This window comes from Chiroxiphia lanceolata, chromosome 3, assembly GCF_009829145.1.
Source record: "Chiroxiphia lanceolata isolate bChiLan1 chromosome 3, bChiLan1.pri, whole genome shotgun sequence".
Lineage (NCBI taxonomy): Eukaryota > Metazoa > Chordata > Aves > Passeriformes > Pipridae > Chiroxiphia > Chiroxiphia lanceolata.
Genome location: NC_045639.1, coordinates 8,355,501 through 8,371,646, shown reverse-complemented (window position 1 = coordinate 8,371,646; position 16,146 = coordinate 8,355,501).

The window sequence follows — 16,146 nt, the reverse complement described above, 5'->3', positions numbered from 1 at the left end:
CCACACAGGCACCTGCCAGCATGGAGCTGGGCACAGCTCCCCAAGGCGACGGGGACGCTCTAGCAGGTCTGAAGAACTTTATTTTACTTGTGGTTTATATTTTAGCGTAGTGATGAGCACACCAGGCTGCGGCATTGAGGGGTGTTCCCAGCTTTCCTAATAACTGTGCATAATATGCGTAAGCAGTGTTCATTCGTTCCTCTTTCCATCCCTAACAGGCCTGATAGCCAAGTCATTTGCCTAAAAGCTTCTCTGTCACCCCTTCTTTCTAGATCGTAAACATCCATTGCTCAAAGTGTTGTTAGGAGATCACATGCCCCTTTTAGATCACTGCTTTCCTTTGCCACGGCAGGGAGACAAGAGGATGTACAACCCTGGTGCGTTTTGGTTGCCTCCACTTCTCTCCCAGGGTTAAAGCTGTTTTCTCTCCCTGCTTGCCTCTTATTTGTTATTCATAGTCCCAAAATAAGCCATGCCAAATCTTTGCTGAAGGACAGTGTTCAAGATTTAAAATACACATTAACTAACTTGAGTCCATCATAGAGATTTTAAGCAGAAAATCCCTCCAGCCTCTGCTCTTCCACAACATTTCAATTCTCTTCCAAACTCTCACTTGTTTTCAGTATATCCCAGTGGTATTTACAAAACATTTTTCTCTCCATCTAAATATCTGGACCCTTGTTCATTGCTGACTTGCTCCAGGCTGCAGAGAAAATGGTTTCTTCCTTAATGTAATAGGCACTGGGAGAGAATGCATATGTAATCAGTAGAAAAAAATAGCCCCAAATTATGGTCACCCTTATTCTCTAAAGTATTTTTCACCCTTCCTTTGTTGAGAATAGAAACCTCTAAATCACACTCCTTATGGCTTTACCAAGTAAGACTTTTAGGAAAAAGACTGTCTTTCCATTCTCCTTGTACAGGAACATAACTGTAGGGGGGCTGGTTTGCAAACAAAGGACTTTGAGATGCTACAGGGCAAATTTATCAGGCATTACTGCTACTGAATGGAGATATCAGCTCGCTTGGGTGGACAGCAAAATACTGGTTTTTATTCCTGGTGAAATACAATTTCTTAGTGACCAAATGTATTTGTGAAATAGGAGGAAAGCCAAAAAGACTTGTTAGAATTCTTTTCCTGGAAGAAAAAAATGGCATTTATAATGGAGTGGGGAAGGGATTTCTGGGTCATCAAGTCAAATTGTCTTGCTTCCAGGCAGCCACATCCTGTGAGCTTGTTTGTTTCCTTTGACACTTCCAAAATGTGGGGACTTTCTATGTTGTTATCAAGATGACGTTCAGTGACATCAGGGAAGTAATAATTTTCCCTAACACTGTTCCTCCATGTTTCCCATTCTCCCTGCACCAAAGTAAGCACATTCTTCATTCAGTCTGGGAAGACCATGGAACTTTGTGTCCATGAGGAAATCAGGCCTCATTTAATTTAGTTGAATTTTGAAGCAGAACCAAGAAAATCTAAGTAGTGAAACAATTACAATCCAACAACCACAGTGGGTGTAACTGTTGCTATTGACCAGGGCATACTTTGCCTTTTTTTCTTGTCAACCTCTTCTCTTGCCTAAAACCATACAAGAGCTTACCAATACTCTAACTGGAGTTAATTATGACACCTCCCTATTGCACTAAGCTTGGCATAAATTGGCCTATTCCTGATGCTGGAAGGCTAATGACTATGCCTTATTTGATTTTGATATTTGCAGCTCACTGGTACAATTTGATTGTTGGAGAAAGTTTTTCAAAGAGCAGTAGAAAGGGGCTTGTGGTGCAGTGAACTGCAGCAGACTAGTTTGCAATTTGCAGGTTTCTCTTCAGGTCTAGCAGCATCACTGAGAGTCCTCTTCAGCACCAGGCTGTGCAGTGCATCCTTAATGCATTGTGCCAGCACATTTCACAGCTTCTTGGCAAGAGCTGTGGGTGGGAAAAAATCGTGGAGGTTCATGCTATGTGTTAAAGGCACTTTTCTCCAGAACTGATGCAGATGCACCTCACTAGGAAAGCTTCTGCACAGACAAAAGCACAAAGCATCACACTGATGGAGAGCAGCATGAAGAGATGTTTGAAAGGGGCAAGGCAGGGGAAGAAAAAAGTCCACATCCTTTAGGTCTGATGGCTCTTGGAAGCTCATTGCAGCTGTTTGCTGTTCTAAGTTTATGTCAGCAACCTGCTAGGACAAACTACATAGCAGTCAAGGACCCCTTCTTGCTTTGATAGCAGGGATCTGAGTAATTGCTCCCCAGGGCCTCTGAGCAAGGCTCAGGTGTGGCCTGAGCTCCTGAGAAGCTACCCTTCAAATACTTGGTGAATAATAATGACAAGAATAATCATTGCAAAGAGAAAAACTGAAAGGCAAGGCTGCCTAGGGCAGAAGAAGAAGAAATGGAAGGGATGCAGGGCAGCCCATGTTGGCTTGGGAACATCCATGGATCCTGTACTCTCCTGCTCTCAGTGAGGAGCTAGGGATTTGGGAGACAGGATGTAAAGAAGAAATGCCACCTGGAAGCAGAAAATACAAGAGAAGTACAAACAGCTTTTCTTACAACATGGGGATTTGCAGAACTCAGGGAAGGAATGAGACTTTGCAGACATATTTCATTATAGCTCCAGGGAAATAATTTCACCACTAATTGCTCTGACCAGGGCTTTTACAAAGACTGAGACTGACCAAACAATTGGCCACTGACTTCAGTGAAAGCACCCTAAGGAACAACACCTTGGCTCGGGAGTCACACAGTCCTGATCACCTTCCTGCTCTTTTCTCCGCTGGGTGCTTTGCATCACTGTCAACAGTCCATCTGTGAGAGCCCTTGGAGTGAGAACTGCTCTGAAAGCTTCCTGGGCAAAACTGCATGGGAACCATCACAGAATGGGAGCAAGAGAGAGTCATGATCTGGAAACCACACATCCAGTGCTTCAGGAAAAGAGGGTGAGCTTTGTAGTAGCCATGAGGATTTGGGGAGCATCATTAGCTGGTGGATCTGCTGATGTGCTAAAATGCTCATGTGAGCTAGTGGGAGAAATGTTATGCTGTGGACCTCAGCTGTCCAAAATCTGATAATCTATGATGTGGTGTATGCTCAGGACACCCCGAGTAGTAAAGTGTAAAGACAGTAACCTGCAAGTGCATTCCTGGTCTCTAGGAAGAGCAGCAGCACCATCTATCACCAGAAAAAGTAGAGAGGATAGACAAAGTGCTACTCTTTCTCCCTGTTCCCAGTACGAGACTGGAGCCCAGGCTTTCTAGATGATCACAGAGAAACTTCCTTCTTCCAGCAGAAGAACCGAGCTTAAATCTTTTCCTCCGTGCTTTCTGCTAAAGACTCCTGCTGGCTCTGTGAATGTCTCTTGATTTGTCCGTCATTGAGCATCTTTTGCTGCAGAGGGAATGAAATGTCACTTAATGACTCTAAAGCAATAGCTGAGTGATAGACTGTCCCCCAAGGTCACCTGAGGCTCAACAGGAACAGACTGCAGCGAACATGAAAATGCTTGTTGGGTTAAGTGACGTAGGCCAGATGTGCTCAGTGTTAATAACTTGGGTGTGTGGTTGTGGAGTGATCTTGCTGTGGTACAGAGCTAGCAGGAGACAGAAGGGATGGAAAGGTGAAGGTTTGGGGAAAGAAGCACTGAGAGCTGGTATTTACAATGACAATGAGCCAGAAAGAAACCCAAAATACAAAACCTCAGGTCTACAACAACCAGTTGTTCATCATTCAGAGGGCACAACTAGGCTCCAGGACCCTGTGCTCTAAATTGTGCAGGGCTTTTGGCTTGTGGATTGGCACATAAGGGTTCTGTCTGTCAAAAATCATGGCAACATAGGTACTGGTGTGGTCATGTAGCTTGATTCTGAGTGATGATACAGAGCAATCAGGAAGCAGCCCAAAGTTGTAATCTCTTCCTGCCAAAGGCAAGAAGAATCATTCCATGTAATTGGATCCAACCCCAAAGGTGTAGCCAGGAGTGCTTTTAACTTTCTGAGAAACAAGAAGTGGTTAGCTGAAATGACTGAGCTGTTTGGGTGCTGAAGTTTGTGTTGATTTGTTTGCTGGTAGTTCTGAAATTAGAATAAAAATGAGAGTTTGGGTTAACCCAAGCTGAGCATTTTTTTTCTTATTCTGTATTCACAGCAAATTGAAAAGGAAAAGATAGAATTTTTTGGCTGAGTGAACGATGTAACAAAGCTCAAGATCAAATGTTTCATTGCTTTGAACTCTTCTTTGCTCTTATAAGCTCGATATGTGCACTTACTTGTAACAGGGGAAAAATATAAACACAATCACTGTCACTCTGCCTAATGTGAACCAAGAATGAGTGGCTGCTAGATATCATCTGCTAGGAGGATGAAGTAAACAGGTCTTTACATCTGGTACTAAATTAATTTGGAAGAACCTGTTAGGAAAAGTGATACAGGACCAACCTTTTATATACTCAAGTCCTCAGCCCAGTCCCTGGAAGGGGTTGCCTTTATCTCTTTTGCTTTACACAAGTTACATGAATTCTGCTAAAGTGGCCCAATTTTTCATATGTCAAGGAGCTGAGAGACTCAGAGTCTCAGAAAAAAAATTGCATTGCTTTTATTTTGCTATCTGTGCCTCATCTCACTGCATGCAGTTCTAATGTTTGAACTTTTTGGGATTCTTCCAGGAAACCTTACTGCAAGCAAGTGTCATCAATGCTTCCCTGTTTTTAAGGCAGGTCTTTGACCAGTTTGGGCAGCTCCAAGGGAGAGGGAGCTCTATCATTTCTGTGCTGCCTTGCATTGCTGGCCTTCAGAGGTAGAGAGGAAAGGCACAGGTTAGTGCTAATTGAGATGTGGCCACCTGTCAGACAGGAAATATGCTAAGGCCACCTTCTGATTTTTTTTTAAGGGAAGGAACCAGTCGTTGGTGACAATATTTAGGTGCTACAGATCTTGAACAGCGTCAGATAAATATCTGAGATAAAAATAGTTCCTCTTGGATATGATTAGGGATCTCCTGAGTTGTCCAGTATCTCACTTAAAATGCCTTTTCATCCACTGAAACTGCAGCATAAGTGCTTTGTTTAAATCAGGCACTTCTTTGGAGCTGAGTGCCATGAAAATTGCCCTATTGTTTGTCTTATGGATCACTCAGGCTCCCAGTAGGTAGGGGCATATGTATAAATATGCTAAGAGACCAATCAGTCCTTTCCCCAAAGACTTGATACTTTAAGTAACCAGGACAGTAAAAGTGGGGGTTGAAGGGAGGCACCTAGTCCCACTGAGCATCTTGGACCTATATTTATGTATGGACATGTTGATGCCTAATTGAGTAGACATTAAGTTGAATTAAATGGATTGCAGCTTGTTCACATTGGGTTGGTTCAGCCCCTTAAAGAAAGATGCTTGGGCCTGTGAAGAAGCACTGTGTCATCCAAGCAGTGTCAATGGACTCAACACAAGTCATCTGGGAGAGCTATAACTCTCTGGAGTAGTGGCTGGAAGCAGGAGGATGCTGTTATGACCCACCCCATGAGGGCGAGAGTAACCCAGGTTCTTGTTAATAGATCCCTTGGGGTGGATTACAGTGAAACAACACTGAATGACCAGTGTTTCTAAATGTACATATATGGGGTTTATTTTAGAACAGTTTGTTGCAATGGAAAGCAGGTATGTAGCCATTTGGGTTATTATTATCTATACTGATATGGCAATATGAAAGCACTCAAGAATATGGATAAGGGAAAAAGAAAGGAAGGAAGAGAAAGAAAGGATAAGAGTAGAAAGATTCATAATCACCACTCATGGATCTATGATGAGACTTGATTGTTGCAATTTAGTTGTTCATTGGCTGAAGTTGTGATCTGGATGCCTGGAGGGTTGCTGGTGGGCGGGGAGAGGGGAGCTGGAAATCTTAGACAAAAGTTACTAAAGAAGCCCTGCCATTGAGTCATGAGGTGTAGAAAGGACTCCTTCACTTTCTAAACTCCTTCTCAGAGAGGAGCCTGGGTGCCCCTGAATCCAGTCTTAGCCTCGGATTATGTCAGCAGTTTAAATTTAAGGAATTATAGAGGTGTTAATAAATCACTTTGTCCTAGAGGTTTTAATGATGCCAAATCAGATACACTTACATAAAATGAATTATTTATTATGACAAATGACAAGTGAATAGATGAAAGATCTTAATCAGAATTATTTACTACACAGTGTGAAACCTACTAGTAGTGTATGATAGCACTTGTGTGTTTGAAGTTTGGTGAACCAGGCTGCTTTTTAGAATAATGCAACACCAAAACAGCACTGGCACCAGCAGTAACTCACCACAGATAGCTTATGTGATAGCTTCACATTCTCTGACCGGATTGTAGGCCTTATCAGGGTAGGTCATCCTGCTCCAGGTGCGGGGGAAGAAACCTGTGAAGTGCAATGTCCAATGGGCTGATATACGTTCAGGCCAGGTGGGAATGCCTGGTATCTCCCCTGGGCTGGAGCAAGCTTTCAGTCCTCTGGTGGAAGGCCTCAGAAATGAGTCTGGGGGCGCTTTGGGGGGTCTTTGATGGTTTATGATCCCTTCTAAGACATGACAGCTGCCTCTCATGTCAGCACAGTTGATCCAGTTATGCCCCATCAGACCTTCCCCAAGGAGAAGGGGAAAAGTTTTACAACTGAGTAGAGTTGGGTAAAGGATGACAATTACCATGATTAAAGGCACTATCCAGCCTTGCAGGATTTGCCTCTTCTTGGCCTTGAGGCTGAAGCAAAGCACCCTGGTGCCTCTACAATTGTTTTAAGTCATTAACCATTAACAATCCAGTCTCTCACAAATGCCCCAATAGTTTGGGAGCTGAGATGAGCCCTGTGGATTTGATTTCCACCTTGGCAATTGTGATTTAAGGAGAATGCCATGCTCTTTTCTTGTTGCCCGCAGTCTACAGAGTGTGGATGAAACCTAGTAGCTTAGAAGAGTCAACAGCAGCTGTACACAAATGACATGATGGTTTCCAAATTCTCCATCATCCTTCAGATTTATACTAGTCAGTCCCTGTCCTGTAACATTGGAAAAATGCTTTGGGGTTGGCGAGAAACAAACGAAAAGGCATTTTTTGTTCTGCACTAACAGCCTATGAAAATAAAGAGAAGTTCAGATTTCCACCTTCAGTCTCCTGCTGCATCTCGCATGGTAAGGACACATTCCCACTGCTCCTCAGGATGTCAAGCCAAGAGCTTGCAGACCAGTTAAGGCATGACAGGACCTGACCTCAGTGTTGGCTACACCTCTCTACATGGGAGATAGCAAGAATGAGAAGCTGATAAAAGTTACGGATAACTCCATGAGAAACAATCAGATTTCACTGGTGGGGAGGAAAATAATATGATATATGTCTAGTACCTTTGGCAGTTTGGGATGCCACAGAAGCTTAAGAACAATGGTCTGGGGTCAGACTAAAGGTCTGTCTCCAAATGTGACCAAAAGCATGTGTCGAGAGATAGCTACAACATGGCAAACATGATGATATTTCTTTTAAACTCTATACTAGCTCCCAGCACTTTGCAGCTCAGGCTTTTCTAGACAAAATCTTTATCCATTCAGTATCCTTCACTGAATCTCTTTCATAAACCTATTGCATCTCCTCTGGAATTCATATGAGCTGTCTCACCTGCACATCTTTCAGCAAGATCCTCCACAGATCTGCAACCTGTTGTAGAGAGAACCCCTTCCCTCTGGTTGTTTGCAAACTTGTCACTTCTTATCTTCGTTGATGTCAGCTGTGGTAGTTAAAAAACAGCCTAATTCTATGACAAAACACACCTTCGTCTGTTCCCTTCTTGTTTGGGGGACTTAATAACATATCTCCCCTTTTCTTCCATCTCCCCACATTAAAGGCATATTTTATTCCCTTCATATACAAAAAGGGGGCAAGCACAGTCTACATACAAGAAATATGGTCCTTTCCCCAGTAAACTACTTATTTTAGCTTCAGTGGATTTTTCAAACAGGCCTTAGGTAGCCTAGGTGACATTCTGGCTTTACCTAAATCTCTTGTGCCACCCACTGAAGAATAATGTGTCCGGTATCAGGATATCCACAGTTTGAAAGGGCCATGCTATCACTGCAGTCATCCACTTGACAGCTGCTCCTGTCCATGGGCCAGATCTGCCATTTGGAGTCACAATGTGAAAGGCGCTGTGGATCCAGGTGGAGTCATCCTGCTGCCGCAGAGGTACGAGTATGTTTGGCTGGAAGGCAGGCAAAAGGCTAGAGGGTTTAAAAGGGGAGGACAGGATGATGAGCTCTGCATCAGCTCTTTTTCTACACACATAATATAGTATTTCTGTCAAAACAGATCTGTGAGTATTTCTGACGAATTTGGTTATAAAAAGAATAGGATATAGCAGTGACTATCTGTGCCTGTTTGGAAGAAATCACTAGCATGTTATTAAATATTTAACCTTCCAAATTTAATTTGTTAAATCTGCTGGGAGCAGTTTCCAGATTGCTTGCCATGTGCTTGGGGAGCGGTTCCAGGTCAGCAGGGGCTTTAGCCCTGCTTGCTTACCCTTACTCTGGAGCAGAAGGAACAACATAGAGTAATGAAGGATTTGACTTTTTTTTCAGCTCTCCCTTTTTAGAATAAATGGCTTAGCTCCCCAGCTGGTTGTAAAACCAAGTCACTGCAGTGCAGCTGTTCTGATTTATGCCAGCTGAAGGCCTGGCCTCCAGTACAGAAGAAATGGGCTGCCAGTTTAATTATTTCATCTCTGGTATGGCATTATGGGAATAAATTTAATGCTGCTAAGTAACAGCAATACAGAAGATTTTGTCACATGCATGACAATTAATGTGTGGTGCATGGTATTTCTGCTTCTCCTGAGTTCCCTTTTAAATGATGCTCCTTGTGATTTGAATTTCAAAGAGTACTTCTCCTAGTATTTCTCATTATTGATGGTGATTGTTCGCAGGAGCAGCTCAGTGCTGCTTTGTTGGCTCATCAGTTTTGATTCCATGCCCAGATGCTAAGGACAGAAGCATGCAATTAATTTGGAAGCACAGAGTTTCATTGATTTCAATTGGGAGATTTTTCTTGAACACCACAGGCCTGATTTGTCCCTGTCTACCTTTAATATTGTCTTTATGTGGAAAATGTCTTATTTTTCCACTGTAGACTGCTTTATGAGAAGCAATCTCAAAATTCTGCTTCCTATAGGAATATACAAGGAGACCAGTGATCCCCTCACTATTGTGAGGAAAAAGAGGTCTGATTTTTGGGACACTGATGAACAAAGTGAAAAGTAAAAGGAGTTTGAAGTCTAGACCTCTTCCCCTGGACAGGAAGGACAGGAGACAAAAAGTTGCCTTTTTTTTCAAGATCATGCCTTTTTTTTTTACCTGGAATGATAGAGACCTTTGAGGATCTAGACTTCCTGAGTAGCTTCCCTGTACACATTCGTCCCCACTCCCTGGTGCTCTGAGCCTCAAAGCTCTGGCTAGGTTAGGACAAGTGGAGTATGCCTGCCTCAAAAGCATCTCCAATCATCAGAGCAGGGTGCCACATTGGGAGCTAAGGCACTAGGAAGACAGCATGCAGATGAGTCACTCCTAAGCTTTCTGCATTACACAGCACATGCAGAGACTCTCCAGAGTACCTCTAGGATATTTGTTAGGACATTTGCTTGGGAAAAACCTGTCCTCTGTCTCTTACAGCTACTCCAGGGGAGAAAAAATCATCATATATAAAAGGCAGATAAGCACAAGGAAATTAAGAAGAAAGAGAAATTTATGTTCCCCTCTGCAATTCAAAGTAGCATCAGTTATTTCAAAGAGCATTCTTGGCAGCTAGGTATTTTTCAGCCAGATGGATCAATTCCTTCCATTTCATTCAAGTGAAATGTTAGTGGGACCACTAAAGAGTATTCAAGCCATTTCTCCTCAGCTACACTACTTACTAACCATGATGTCCTATCATTTTGGGCTGTCTCCTCATAGAATCATAGAATCAGCCAGGTTGGAAAGGACCTCTGAGATCATGGAGTCCAACCCTTTATGTTTACCCTTCCACAAGTTTTCCTATCAGCATCACTGTATGGTAGCAAAAAAATGTGTGTGTGTATTCAACAGACATCTCTTCCAGAAGAATTTTTTTGCCCCCTTTTTTTTTTTTTTATTTCTAAGGTAGAATTTTCTGAGAGTTATATACCCATCTTTAGTTAAGACTGAGTTTTATAGGCCTCATCTGGGCCTTACTGAAAACTGGCAAAGTTTTTCATTAAAATTGCTTCTTAGCAGAAATTCTTGGAAGCTTGGGGGTTTTGTGGTTTCGTTCTTTTTTCTTTTCAGAAGATGTTTGTTCTCTTAGAGAACTTCTGCTTTCAAAAGGAAAATCGAACCTTTCTCTTCGATGTTTAAGTGTTCCGACTTTTCACATTTTCATTAATGGAAAGTTTAAGACTTTGGGGCATATTCTGGAAGAAATGTCACAACACCTGATTAAGAACCCTTCCATATTTCATGGCTCTTACCTCACTCGTGAGGCTATCCAATTAAAGATACTTTGGATGAATAACCCAATACTTTTGAACTCCAAATGTCTGGCTTTTTCATGCTAGATCACCGCCAATCTTTTTCTTCTTCTTTCTTCTTCTACTGACAAAATACCACTATATTATACCAGTCTTTATGGGTGTCTTGTAAATTTTTCTTTGCTTGATTAGTACAGATTCTCTCTTAAAAAATAACTTGTCTTCGTTACATGCATCTTGCCGGCAAGCAATTACTCTGCCATCTTTATCCAGCTCTTGTAATCTCCCTGTTCTATAAATTACTGGAATAACTGGGTCAGTAACTCTCCTCTTTCTTACATTTCTGTGTAACACGAAGGGAGGCAGATAGAATCCAAGCTTTGGGATTTATAGGAATCATTGCTTCATAAATAATGAGTGATAATAATATTGAAAAAGTGACTTTTTCTCTCTCTCTTTTTTTTTTTTTAGTCTCAAAATCTCATTTAATCCAGGGAAATGCAGAGCATGGTGGCATAGGGAAATCTTCTACTCATCACCAAGAGGAAAACTTACAGCAAACTATGCTGAGCATACATAATGCAGAAATCAGCACAGTCTGCTCAACACAGTTGACAAAACAGAGTTACTGAATCCAAATTGGTATGTACAGCTGTGCTGGTTTAAAAGTTAACCAGCAGGGGAAACCAACCCAACTCAAAAGACAGATTACAAGTCAGAATAACAATTTAATAAAATAATACAAAAAGTACGACCACACAGACAAGCAACTGGCCCTAACCCACAAAGCCCAAATGTACAACCCAGCACCCCGGGGCACAAACAAAGCGGTGCTCTCTGCCTCCCCCCCCCCCAAGTCCAAAGCAAAGGGAGAGGGGAAAAAACCTGCCGGTGGGAGAGCTGCTGCAGTCTGAGCAAAAGTGGTGATTACAGCCCAGCTGAGGGTGGTGGTCTCAGTCAGGCTAAGAGCAGTGAGCTGCAGACCTGCTGAGAGCGGTGAGCTGCAGTCCTCCTCTGGATCCCACAAGTGGTGGAAAGGTTCCGAAACTCCAGGTTTATATATTCTCCAGCTCAGGCAGGAATGCTCAATCTCTCCCTCAGAGCGGGGAATTCCATAAAAGGATACTCAGTCCTTCCCTCAGAGTGGGGAATTCCATAAAAGGGCATGAGGGTGCTCTGTCCTTCCCTCAGAGCACGGAATTCCACAAAAGGGCATGAGGACAGGAACATCCCCCCACCTCGCAGGCCTCTTCTGACAACAGTTTCTGGGAAATGGCATGGAAGGCTATAGAATACACAGGTTTGGGCTACACCCATCCAGTGATGAATTGGTCCCAGCTGTTCTAACTAGGACAACAGCCACAGCTTTAACCTCAGAGCTAGTCAGTTGAAGCTTATTGGGGGTGTGCTAGTGCTATCACCTCAAGCTACTGTAATTTCCAACTACAACACACCTGCAGAAAGGGCTAGGAAGAATACATTTGCACTTAATGAAAAACAGCTTCAGCTGGGATGAATTGGCATGACTGATGAGAATAGACTGGTTTTCATCTGGCAAAACCCTAAGGTTCCTATGGACCATAACCCTTTCTTAACTCCACTGTTCGGAAAGTATAAAACACATGAACAGTTGGCTTTACATTTAAACAGAAAACAGAAATATGACTATATTCTCATTTTTTCATATGCTGAAAGAATTGGATGCAGATTGCAGAGACTGTGATTTCAGGTGGTTTAGTACGGGTTTATGTTTTTTCATCTTTCTTTTCCATCTTAACACATCCTCTTGTGATTATCATTACTTCTTATTTTTCTGGAGGAAGCTAAGGAATTTCAGTGGAATTATTCTCTGGGATGCACTGAAACCCAAAATGGCTCGTTCTTTACAAAATCCTGAGGAAATCCTTATCTTTCATCTCCATGAACATCTGAAGCTTCAAGGAAAATGTTCACTGAAAAGGCAAATTTAAAGAACGCAGAGGCATTCACACTTTGATGGAGTGTGTACCTTTGGTGTGTGTGATAAGGCCTTTCTCCTCCCACTGCTACAGAATGTCACGCATTGCTTCTTCAAACACAGATTTTCCAAGTGTCTCAAGTACCAGCTGGAGTATTCTCCAAAAATTACTTGCTAGCACTCCTTGCTGGTTAGGACACAATACTTCTCCCATTGAAGGCAGTGGTAGAGAAGGATCATGAATTTCTTTAATTCCTTTGGACCTGGGGTTCTACAGTTTGCTCCACAATGACCCTTGAGTATAGTTTTGCTCTAGAAATAATCATCAGGGAAGACTATTACATTTGTCTCCAGCCTCGTCCAGTTGCTCCCCTCACATTTCAGTGTCTTGGATCTACATGATGACACTGGGAACATAACATCTGACAGATTTTCGTGTGTGATGCACATGTACAACTGCAATGTATGTTCTGTATACCTTTCACTGGGATTCTGGCCATAGCAATCATCCAAAGTCCATCTGGCACACTTTTTCCCAGGAAAGATTGCTTAAGCCTAATTTTCCCATACAGAACCTTAATGAGTTCTGCATGAATTTTGTTGGGACACCAACTTTTGGACCTTGGTCTGAGTTCAAGAGAGACCAAGTGAAATACAGCGCAGTTACGTGTGGATTCCAAATACTGTGACAACTTTTCAGAGAAATCGACAGAATTTGTATCTTTTATGAGATCATACTGACACTGAAAATCCTTGGGCTACTTGACACATGTTCTGAAACCTAGGCCATGGTCAAAAGGAGTATCCCCAAGTCAGAGATGCACCCTGCCTGTGTTCTTATTGTGATGATGAACCCAAAGGAAAGTCTTCTATTGTATCCATGTGAAGGTCATGCATCACATGCAGCAGGTTATTTAAGCTGCTGCTGCCTTGTGCACTGCCTCTCTGCCTGTGGAACCAAAAGCAAGTTTCCTATCTGTGAAGGCAGCACATAAAGGGCAGCATCATCCTTTTCCATTGGGCTATAATTCGGCAGCTATCTCCACTGTGGCAAGTCTACCTTTCTGAGCCAGGAACATGTAGTAAGAAACCTATGCAGGAAATACAGAAGAAGAGCAGATGCTCTATGCTGCTGATACACCTTCTTCAAGCTGTTGTCCAATGCTTTTATAGTCCTGCAAATACAGACCAGAAATTCATTCCTCTGGGTAGCAGCTCAGAGCCTGGATGTCCGGGATGAGCCATGGCTTCAGTTAGGTTATAAAAGCTGTACTTGTTTTCCCCAGTTCTGTGAGGAAAATATGCTCTGTCATGAAGCTGAAAGGAAGCAACAGCAAACCTGATCTGCTGTAACACCCCAAGCTCTTATCATGAGCTCATCAATGGGGTTTTACATTAAAAATACACAAGGCTTCAAAGCCTGCCTGATGGATTTATTGAAAGAGCCTTCAGTTCTTTTATACCTTGAGGCCACACATGGTGAAAACACTACAACACTTTTCAAAGGGTCAAAGTAACACACTTTACTGGCAAGCTGTGGAAAATAAGGGAATTTGGCAAAAGTTTAAAGCAAACATTCAATCAACATAAAGCATTTCACAAAGCATTGACTTAATAAATCACAACCCATCCAGGTTTAAGTTACCCAATTAGCAAGAAAAGGAAACTGAGAGAAGAGAAAGAAGTAAAGAAAGAGAGAGAGAGAAAGAGAGAATTACAGCTACTACCTTAAATCCAGCATAGATCCAGCTACTAGAGATCCAAGAAATTGTGAGGCTGTGAACCATGTGGTGGCTGCCTGGTGCTGATTTTATTGCTCTGGACTCCTGCGGCCACTGCCCCCAGGTGGGGCTTCCAGTTTACCAGCCGTACAGGGCTGGGTTAGAGATCTAGGGGGTTTGGTATAGGGTCTGCCAATGGCTAATAGCCGTTCTGGGCTGGACTAAAGGCTCTGGGGACAGGGAGGGGGAATGGGGCAGTGCACTGTCCAGCCTTGGCCCCTCCCCCACCCCCGGGGTTGTTTCAAGAAATTTATAACTTTAATAACCTTTTTCAGTCCCTCACAGCTGCCTCCTCAGTCTGCAACTTCCACTGAAGTTATTGGAATTTGCAATAATGGGGACACATACTTGGTGCATAAATGTGAATCACACTGGTTAAAAGGGCAGAAGTTAAAGGAAACTTCACCAAGGGAAGTAAGTTAATTTTCAACTGTATATTTCCATATTTCCAGCCCTTGAGTGAAGTCAGAATTTCAAAGAATCGTAGAATCATAGAATAGTTGGGCTCTGAGGGAACCTTTAAAGGCCATCTAGTCCGACCCCCTGGAACAAGCAGAGACAACTTTGTCTTGTTTAATGGCAGTATACTGGGGAGGTGGGACCTCTAATGAGATGACCTTTCCTCCCCTTATTATTTCTCTCCCCCAATATAGAGAGAAAGAAATAATTATGAGGAGTCTGAATGAAGAAAAAATAACAATTTTACTAAAAGGGAAAAAAGCCAAGAACAACAGAAGCAGAATATTACCTAGCCCCACCTCTCCAGTCTAAAACAAAACCTGGAAGGCTATTTCACCTGAAAGGTTTTGTGCTGCTGAGATGCTGGTGTGAGTTCCGGTGCAGGAGCAGTGTGGGTGCAAGGGGGACCCGGCACGGAGTGGGCCAGGTGCACTCACGGGCTCTGGGTGCAGCAGCTGAGGGAGCTGGCGGCTGCAGAGCGATTCTGAGGCTTGCTGTTGCAAGTGGCAAGGGTACTGCAAAACAGCTCTGAAGCGTCAGTGCAGGGGCCAGGGTGACCTCCAAAGTGCTCCAACACTGGATGGCTGGGTGCCCCAGCAAAGACTCGGAGAGTCCATGGTGGTCTGGCAGCCAAAACCAGGTAAAGAGAGGGCCACTTCTGGCCTGTGCTCACTCTTTATCTTCTGTCCCCCAAGCTCCTGGGGCTCACCTTTCTGACAGGTTCTGAAACCTCTGGAAAAATTTTCCCTAGTCCGGCTGCAGTAGGGGAAGTGGTGGCCCTCCCCACTTTTGAGTGATGGGATGAATATTTATTACTGAAATTTGGTTCCCCACTCCCTCAAATTAACTAAACTATAACAATCTTCCGCTAGACCAGGTTGCTCAGAGCCATGTCCAACCTGACCTCCAATGCTTTCAGGGATGGGGCATCTACTACCTCTGTGAGCAACCTGTTCCAGTGGTTCAGCACCGTCATCATAAAAAATTTCTATCTTGTACCTAATCTGAGTCTCCCTTCTTTTAGGGTAGATTTTTTCAGTGCTTTATATTTCCTCAGGAAGGCAGTGTAAGTATCACCTCAGTGCTGGCACAGACTTGATGTGTGCAGGTGGGCTTTGCAGGAGCCTCAGGTCCAGCTGAGGTATTGCTGCATCCTGCCGAGGGACATCAGGGGTGAAGGAATTACTCCAGGAATTAATTTGATCCCTGAGCAGACTGTAGGATGCTGGCACCAATCTGCTCCAGGGTGAGAGATGGTTTCCACTGAGACACTGAGAGCTGTAGCTCCCAGGCAACCCTATATTTGGGCAAGCACACAGGGACACAGAGAAGCAGTGGTTACAGCACTGTAACCACAGTCACAGCAGTTTGGATTGGATATGGACTTGTTCTTTGGATGAAGCTAAGCTGAATGCTGAGGTTGAGGTTCTACTTGTTCCCTGGATTTGGGA